Raw genomic sequence first — 10,189 nt, 5'->3', positions numbered from 1 at the left:
TTTTTATGCACCTAAATCTCCCATTAATTATTGGTGACATGTTCTTCTGCTACAAAACCATTGGAGAGGAGATTAAACTTGGATTGGGTAGATTATAACCCGATTCAAACTCCTTAGCAGCATTAGTGTTGCTACCTGCGATCGTGAGGTCATCGGTGAGTCTGGAGACCTGCAGGATTAAACCGGGTCACTCTTCCTGCAGCAGATTGCTTTTAATCCCGGAGGAGGCTAATGACTCTTTCAATCATCAAACTATTGTCTTAAAACCTTTTCCTCGTCTGTGTGGTTACTTTAAGCAGGTAAGAGGAAGTTAGCCACGACAAGCCCGATTATCCCGTCGGACGAGTTCACGACGAGGTTAATCTGGAAAAGGACAAAAGCCCATTGAGGAGGATTGAGCGGTATTAACAACGTGGTCAACGCGAAGGAGGTGACGCACAACGAGAAAGAAATACGTCGCCGTCGATAGTAACTTGTGCTGTTGCCAGGAGCAACCGTTACCGCTTGGCCGAGGCTTCGATCAAACCAACAGTTAAAGACTTTGAGATTTGGGTTTTAATGTTTAGTTATTGATTCAGGAAGATCATCGTTGGTTTGTGAACGTTATGAATGCCAGCGCGTCTCCCACGACGCTCTCTTACCTGTCCATCTAAATTAAAGCATCTAAAACCATTTTGAGAATGAAACAGGAAACGGCTTCACGCTGAGCTGCAACACGACTTCCTTCCATTCGGGAAAAACTTTTTTTCACTCCGAGGACGTTTTGAGTCGAATCACAAAAAAAAAAAAAAAAAAAGTGTAACTCCTGCAGATGTGACTATCAGAGCTACATGTGAGAGTTAAAGGACAAAATGAAGGACAACATGAGGAGATGCGGGGGGAGGGGGGGGGGCAGAGAGCTGGGCGAGATCTCCTGTTGATCAAAGCTCGTCTCTCTCTCCTGCTATCTCCCTCCATCTCTCCTCTCTGCGTCTCCTCACATCTTCTTTTGACAGTAAAACCAAACGAGCGCCACGAGAAGTCAAAATCTAATATTCTGTATAATCTGATGGAAAGACTCAGAAAAGTTCTCCTGAACTGACGTCCCACAAACGTTGTGTTCAAGGTCATTAAATGCAAAAACGCCGATCTGCAGAATACAGTATACAGCTATAGGAATATATATACAGTATACAGGTATAGGAATATATATATATATATATACATATATATATATATATATATATATATAGTATACAGGTATAGGAATATATATACAGTATACAGCTATAGGAATATATATATATATACATATATATATATATATATACAGTATACAGGTATAGGAATATATATAGTGGAAAAGTACCGGTGAATGTGGGCCAACGCTGTGAAGCTGTGAATTTTTATTTTAGTATTTTTTGTGGCACAAAAAGAGAATAAACTGAAGTGATGCTGATCGCAGCAATAAAAAGGATTTCAGCATCCACAGATGGTTTTATGTTGCAACATGCTGCTATAATTTCTTCAATAAAAAAAATTAATAAATTTTAAAAAATAAAACACATTTCATTGGCAAAATCCTTTTTTTTTTTTTTTCTTCAATCTAAAGAGAGAAATAAAAGTTGATTTAATCTGCACCTGTGATGTCACGCCAGTATTTTTCCTGCTCAGAATATCTCGTCACCAGAAGTTGATTTCGCTGCTTCAAGCTGTTGCACTTATTTAAATCAGCATCGTGAGTCTTCACTGCAGATATTGAGTCATATTAGAGGCTTTAGGAAAAAATTAGGAATATTATAGACCAATAAGTACATTTAAATGTTTGTTTGTTTTCTCCTCGTTTAGAGGAAGATTTACCGTCAGTCAAACCTCAACATGATTTTACACCTTCAGTATTCATTTCTTTACATTTCTCTGTACAAGTCAAACTGTATTTATGTATTTTGTGTTGCTTGCTGTTTGTATTTACACATTTTTATTATTGTATGCGTATTTGTACGTTTTTCTTTCTGTGTAATTACCAAAAACAAACTAAATTAATAAAGTTGTATCTTTATTTGTGGGAAGATGGGTTTATCTTGATTTATCTTTAATCAGCTTTTAATTTGGAGAAATGTTTATTATCATCTTTAGGTTATTAGTTTTTGTATTACACCTGTTTATTCAATTTTATTGAATTTTATTTGTTGATCTTTAGCATATTATTGAATTGTTGTCATTTTTAGTTCTATATTTTCTTTAATATTCATGTTAAAGTTTATTTAGGTAAATAAAGCTGAGTTTAAAGTTTGTTTGGATATTATTTAGCTTTTAATCAAGACAAAGATGCAAAGGACAAAAAAAGAAAAAAAAAAAAAAAGAAAAAGAAACAAGCAGGTAAAACAAAAAGACCAAATCCCAAAAATATCCAACAACAACAGCAAAATACACCAAATCTGAATAAAACTCTCTTCGTGCTTATTTAACTCATTTAAACACTTCAAACAATAAAAAAGTTTCTTACCTCCCTGTTGAAGTTTCTCTCATCATTTGATTGATTAGTTCCAACAGGTGAATCCAGAAATAAATCCCAGAATGATCCTTCAGATTTTACAGCATCTTAAACTCCTGTTTCTTTCTTCTCAGATAACTTGTGCACCACATTATAATTTCTCAGTTAATCAGCTTTTTTTTTTTCTCTCTCTCAAATGTCTTTAAAAATCGAAACAAAACGTAAAAACAAAAAAGGGGGGGTTGTCTCTACAGATCAGCTGTTCCCAGTTTCCCTCCAAATCAGCGAGTTAGTTTGTTGTAATTCACCAGAACGTCCACTGGAGGCGCAGGAAGCTTCTGCTGCAGGTTGTTGTGGATGCTGATCAAAGGTGGATTTTGAATGTGTGAAAATGTATGTGTAGAAACATTTGTGCTGATGAGGAGCTCATCTGAACACCGATGTTATTAATACTGCACATTTTATAGCTTTCAAAACAATAGATGCAGCTCAAAGTACAAAAGTTATTACAGTAGACGGTATTATGTGATAAATAGATAAACAGGGTTCGAAAGAATAAATGAGGCGAGGAGACTCACATGCATACATTTAGTTTTTAGTTTTTTTTTTTTTAGTGTAACAAGTGAGATAATAATAATAATAATAATAATAATAATAATAAACTTTATTTGTAGAGCACCTTTCATACAGGAAATGCATCTCAGTGTTTCACAGGAATAAAATGACATGCAGTGTTTGACATAAAAACAGATATAAAGGAGCATTTAAAAAATATAGGAAAGAAATAAAATGTATAAAATACAGACACGTTTACACCTGAGAGAAAGATGAGGACGTTCAAACTTTACAAACATATTGAACACGTGATTGCTGCAGCACCAACGTCCTTCCTGCAGGTTTGAAACCCTTTAAACACATAAACGCATCAGTGAGGCTGGATGAGGTTGGATGAGGTTGGATGAGGTTGGATGAGGTTGGATGAGGCTGGATGAGGTTGGATGAGGCTGGATGAGGTTGGATGAGGCTGGATGAAGTTGGATGAGGTTGGATGAGGTTGGATGAGGCTGGATGAAGTTGGATGAAGTTGGATGAGGTTGGATGAGGCTGGATGAGGCTGGGGCAGGTTGGATGAGGTTGGATGAGGCTTGGATGAGGCTGGATGAGGTTGGATGAGGTTGGATGAGGCTGGATGAAGTTGGATGAAGTTGAATGAGGTTGGATGAGGTTGGATGAGGCTGGATGAAGTTGGATGAAGTTGGATGAGGTTGGATGAGGCTGGATGAGGTTGGATGAGGCTGGATGAAGTTGGATGAGGTTGGATTAGGATGGATGAGGCTGGATGAGGTTGGATGAGGTTGGATGAGGCTGGATGAGGTTGGATGAGGTTGGATGAGGTTGGATTAGGCTGGATGAGGTTGGATGAGGTTGGATGAGGCTGGATGAGGTTGGATGAGGTTGGATGAGGTTGGATGAGGCTGGATGAGGTTGGATGAGGCTGGATGAGGTTGTATTAGGCTGGATGAAGTTGGATGAGGTTGGATTAGGCTGGATGAGGTTGGATGAGGTTGGATGAGGCTGGATGAGGTTGGATGAGGTTGGATGAGGTTGGATTAGGCTGGATGAAGTTGGATGAGGTTGGATTAGGCTGGATGAGGTTGGATGAGGTTGGATGAGGCTGGATGAGGTTGGATGAGGTTGGATGAGGTTGGATGAGGTTGGATGCGGCTGGATGAGGTTGGATGAGGCTGGATGAGGTTGGATGAGGCTGGATGAGGTTGGATGAGGCTGGATGAGGTTGGATGAGGCTGGATGAAGTTGGATGAGGTTGGATGAGGCTGGATGAGGTTGGATGAGGTTGGATGAGGTTGGATGAGGCTGGATGAGGCTGGATGAGGTTGGATGAGGTTGGATGAGGTTGGATGAGGCTGGATGAAGTTGGATGAGGTTGGATTAGGCTGGATGAGGTTGGATGAGGTTGGATGAGGCTGGATGAGGTTGGATGAGGTTGGATGAGGTTGGATGAGGTTGGATGAGGCTGGATGAGGTTGGATGAGGTTGGATGAGGTTGGATGAGGCTGGATGAGGTTGGATGAGGTTGGATGAGGTTGGATGAGGCTGGATGAGGCTGGATGAGGTTGGATGAGGTTGGATGAGGTTGGATGAGGCTGGATGAAGTTGGATGAGGTTGGATTAGGCTGGATGAGGTTGGATGAGGTTGGATGAGGCTGGATGAGGTTGGATGAGGTTGGATGAGGTTGGATGAGGTTGGATGAGGCTGGATGAGGTTGGATGAGGTTGGATGAGGTTGGATGAGGCTGGATGAGGTTGGATGAGGGTGGATGATGCAGCATTAAGGTTTTCCCCTGACTGGAGTTCAGACCATCAAAGACGTTTCCACCTTCAGGTCTCAGGAGCTTCGACTCACTTCCAGGAGCCGTGAGATATGAAATCCCTCCAAAATCAACCCCAACGCCTGCACGTCCTCAGGAAGCCTTTTCTCTTCTTTTCTTTTCTTTTCTTTTCTTTTCTTTTCTTTTCTTTTCTTTTCTTTTCTTTTCTTTTCTTTTCTTTTCTTTTCTCTTCTTTTCTTTTCTTTTCTTTTCTTTTCTTTTCTTTTCTTTTCTTTTTAAAAAAATATATATTTTAACCCACAGCTGGTGGAGAAATCTGAATACACCCCCCCCCCTTCACTCCTAAAATGGACGAATTAAGGACATAAAGCTAACAAAATATGAAGAAAAAATCACATTAAGTGTTGCTCTGTGTGTACAGTAAGATTGTAAACAGATTCTCTGTGATTATTTCTGAAAAGCATTATTTTTTTAATATAAAGAGCTGTGCGGGTCTTAATCTAATCAAACACTGCCCTCCTATGGCTTGATTGGGTAATCTACATTTTAATGCTCTAAAGCCACCGGACCCCCTGCTGGTAATTGAATATCTACTTGTTCCTCGGCGCAGTGAGAGACATTGATGAAGCGCTGGGCGAGAGTTTGTCACCGCAACACTATTAGAGCTGGAAGAGGAAGCAAGGAGAGGAGGTGATGATCGGAATAAAAATAATAAATACATAAACAGAGAAACAGATCTGAGACGAGAGGAGAGGAGCTGCAGAGAAACACTACGAAGATGCTGATCTGTTGTTGTGATCTCAACATGTTCAACGCTGTTTATCTCATGAGACTGATGGAGAGGAGGAGGAGGAGGAGGAGGAGGAGGAGGAGGAGGAGGAGGAAGGAAAACAAACTGGGAAAACAAAGCATAAAGTGTTCAGGGAGGAAAATAAAGTTCGGATTTAAAGAGGCAGACGGATAACAGAGGGGGGGGGTTGTGTGTGTGTGTGTGTGTGTGTGTGTGTGTGTGTGTGTGTGTGTGTGTGTGTGTGTGTGTGTGTGTGTGTGTGTGTGTGTGTGTGTGTGTGTGTGGGGGGGGGGGTATTCCTTCATTACAGCGAGTGAAGCCAGAGGCTTGATTGGGATTTGAGGTCCACAGTCTCATTGAATTATTGATCACTGTAGCTCAGCATGGATACACACACACACACACACACACACACACACACACACACACACACACACACACACACACACACACACACACACACACACACACACACACACACACACACACACACACAGAGTCTCTCTGTACTACATCAATGCTTTGTTGTTCTACAGAAGTGTGTGTGTGTGTGTGTGTGTGTGTGTGTGTGTGTGTGTGTGTGTGTGTGTGTGTGTGTGTGTGTGTGTGTGTGTGTGTGTGTGTGTGTGTGTGTGTGTGTGTGTGTGTGTGTTTGCAGGCTGCAGAGGAGGAAGTTATGACTTTATCAGACAGGAAGCAAACAACGAAGAACAGAGAATCAAAGCAGAGACGCTCTCAGGACAACGTCTACGTCTTGAAGGAGGACTGAACGTTTCAGATCTGAATGTTGGAGACATTTAAAACATGATGAAAGTTTTTTCTTTTTTTACGTGTGCAGAAAAACATTAAGAATCACACGACTTACTGTGTTTTATCAGACAACCCGGCAAATCACGGCAAAGCGTGAAATAGACACGCCGGTCTGATGCATCAAAAACGTGGAACAGCTCGGTGTCCTGATTCAGGTCATATTTATGTTCATATTTTATATCACATTCATGCAGCCTCCAAACAGAAACTCATTACACTCTTCCAGCATCACTAAAAACAACCAGCTGTCACTCCATATTGTTCCAGTCGGACTTTTCCGCTGCTCAGACTCAACATTTGACAGTTTGTCCAAACTGGAGGAACTCAGCAGCGTCTCCGAGTCGTGTTTCTGAGTTTCTGAGCTCTTTAAGTGTCATCGTATATATTTCAGAACGTTTCTCCGCTGCTCTCCGATAGAGATGTCAGACACATCAAACGGCTGCTCCACAGCATGATCAAGAGGGAGGGAGGTTAAAAATGAATGGAGGGCTGAGGAGGAGGAGGAGGAGGAGGAGGAGGAGTGCAAATCAATGAGGGGTGGAGGAGGTGGTGGAGGGTCGGAGGCTTCTGCGAGTCTGCAGCTGGAGACGGAGTCCAAAACACAGAGAGGCTGATAGATTGAGATGTCTGGTGGAAAAACAAAAAGATTAATGAGACGAAACAAAGATGCGGCAGCAGCAGCCCCTGCAGGTCAAACACGGAACTGCGTGCACAGGTGTTCACTCTGCTGCAACCTGCTGATCGAGCTGAAGATTCTGCAGCTCATCTGCATATTTATACACGATCAAATAAAAACATCAAATACGGATCTAAGTTATGAAAAAGTTGAATCACGCATAGATTGATTTCCACAAAAAAATCTGATATCAAACCAGAAATTTTAACACATGCATCAACCTGACAAACTCAAATACAAGACAGGAAGGAAATCGAATAATAAAATGCAAATTAAAAGCAGCGTATAAAAAAATGAGAAAATATAAGAATATATCAACATTTTATCTCTGATACAAAAATTTTTTTAATCAGAGTTTGTCCAAATAAAGTTGTTTAATAATTGAAAAACAAAAACCTGAATTGTATGTTTTATTGTATATTTTTGCAGTTTACACAGGAATCTGTAGAAATAACACATAAACTAACATTCTGATTCATTAGACATCATTTAATTTCCTTCCTTCTACTCAGATGAACTTAATCTAACAAAACAAAATCACTTTCATATTTCTGACATGTTAAATGCAGTTTTTTTTCATTTGTATAAATAAACCACACGTACACACGTGTAACTTCACACATGAAACATTTGATATCTTGTGTTTCACATGTAAGATGGTGTTGAACGTGATAAAAAAGGGAAGTTTACATGAATAGAATAAAGCTTCTGCTTCATAAATCTGATTAAATAAATGTGTATGAATATCTCGGCCACAGGAGGGTAAACAGGGAGGAGAGCAGGAGGCAGATCTGTATTCACTACAGGTATGCGTGTGTGTGTGTGTGTGTGTGTGTGTGTGTGTGTGTGTGTGTGTGTGTGTGTGTGTGTGTGTGTGTGTGTGTGTGTGTGAGTGTGTGTGAGTCTGTGTGTGAGTGTGTGTGAGTCTGTGTGTGAGTGTGAGTGTGTGTGTGTGAGTGTGTGTGAGTGTGTGTGTGAGTGTGTGTGTGTGTGTGTGAGTGTGTGTGTGTGTGTGTGTGTGTGTGTGTGTGTGTGTGTGTGTGTGTGTGTGTGTGTGTGTGTGTGTGTGTGTGTGTGTGTGTGTGTGTGTGTGTGTGTGTGTGTGTGTGTGTGTGTGTGTGTGTGTGTGTGTGTGTGTGTGTGTGTGTGTGTGTGTGTGTGTGTGTGTGTGTGTGTGTGTGTGTGTGTGTCCCGGGGCGCTGCGTGGCCGTGCTGTGAGGACGAGATCTTTTATCTTGGCTGACGTCCCAATCAATCAGCCAGACACTGATGGAGACCCAGGGTGCCCACACAGTCCTCTCTCTTTAACACACACACACACACACACACACACACACACACACACACACACACACACACACACACACACACACACACACACACACACACACACACACACACACACACACATCTGCAGCTCTTAACCCCTTCCTGTTAGTCCTTTGTTTAACAGCAACCTCTTTGTTCAGTGAATCAGGAGGAAGGTCTTTGTCGGCCCTGATTGTGTGTCTGTGGTCTCACACACACACACACACACACACACACACACACACACACACACACACACACACACACACACACACACACACACACACACACACACACACACACACACACACACACCTGAATGTAGTCCGGTCAGACACCTGTCTGATGAGGTGAACAACAGATGAAAAATAAAAACGGAGACGAAGCTTCAAATCACCTGAACGGTCTGAAACCTCAACAAAAGCTTAACGGACAGAAAACGGACACATTTAAAAGTTTGTGTCGAGAAACAAGATAGAAATTGCAGCTTTTTTTTCACAAGTGTAAAATGTCTTATTGTCTAAATGACCCACATTAAAGACACAGTACCGCTAACAGCCACTAGAGGGACGGTGGTCGTTACCATAGAAACACAATTTACCTGCAAGAATATTTGGCCTTCTACCGCTTGTTTCATTTCAGGCGTAAAAGTGGAAACGTCGACTTCTTCTTGTTTAAACCTGAAGTGGAGAAACGTTTGTCGCCCCCTGTTATCCGGGAGGGTAATTACAACGCAAATCCTCCGTCGCTGACGTCGTGGCTGTAAAAATCTTTTAAGACTCCCATAACAAAAAAATAAAAGAACAACTCCTGGATAAATGACAGAAACAGTTGCTGCTGAGTCCTAATGAGCAAAAAAAAAGAAGAAAAACTCCAGTTTGAACACAACAAACGACATCTTGGAGCACCTCTCCGTCTCAAACAGATATCGATTTGAACGATCCATCTCCGGCCGTCCTCCTCGTGGCAGCTATTTCATGCGCTATTAGTCTCCGAGGCGTCATCGCGTGGTCGACGTTACGGTAGCCATACATCAGCCACAACAGGCCTCATTAAGTACCTGGCACCTGCTACCTACAGAGACCAATTAGAAGGCCGGGAATAATGGGATGCAATCTCTCTCTGCCAGGCGTCGGCCAATCAGGAGCCAGATTTAATCACCGCGGTCCGGTCGTTAACGGCGACGAGGAGGTTGAGGTGAAAACAGTAAAGTAACTTTGTTCTTTTTGTTCTTTTTGTTCTTTCACCGGGAAGCTTGTAATGAGGGGGAGGAGGGGGTGGTGAACACAGTGCAAGAACACTGAGGACATTAACTGTTAATAATGAGATGAAAGACACGTCCCCAAAAACAGGTCTTCTTGAATCTTCTTTTCTAATGAATGAGGGATTATTTTCAGATGGACCTCCAGAAAACTAATAAGAAGGAGTGACTTTAGCTAACAACACCGAGATAACTGATGGACACATTTTATTCACTTTGGATTTGATGAGAGAAGTTGAATGGGAGTCTATGGAGCCGGAGGCTTTTTGGAGCCGACCTCTAGTGGCACTCGCTGGTATTGCAGCTGAAGACACTTCTGGATCAGAACCATTTTTCAGACTACGTATATTTTTATATTCAATTTATGGTTAAAAAAAAAAAAAAGTCTACGTTTTCAAGTACAAATAGAAGCTGATAAATCAGATCAGCATCGTTTAGTGTGTTTACGTTTTGTTTTTCATGGAAAAAGAAAATCATGAATTTAAGAGGCTTTTAAAAATATGCAAAAAAAAGTTGAAGT

This window comes from Brachyistius frenatus, unplaced genomic scaffold (assembly GCF_029030835.1).
Source record: "Brachyistius frenatus isolate BFR_SWC_R1_liver_20210118 unplaced genomic scaffold, ASM2903083v1 Contig_304, whole genome shotgun sequence".
Classification (NCBI taxonomy): Eukaryota; Metazoa; Chordata; class Actinopteri; family Embiotocidae; genus Brachyistius; species Brachyistius frenatus.
Note: the sequence above shows the minus strand (reverse complement) of the source record.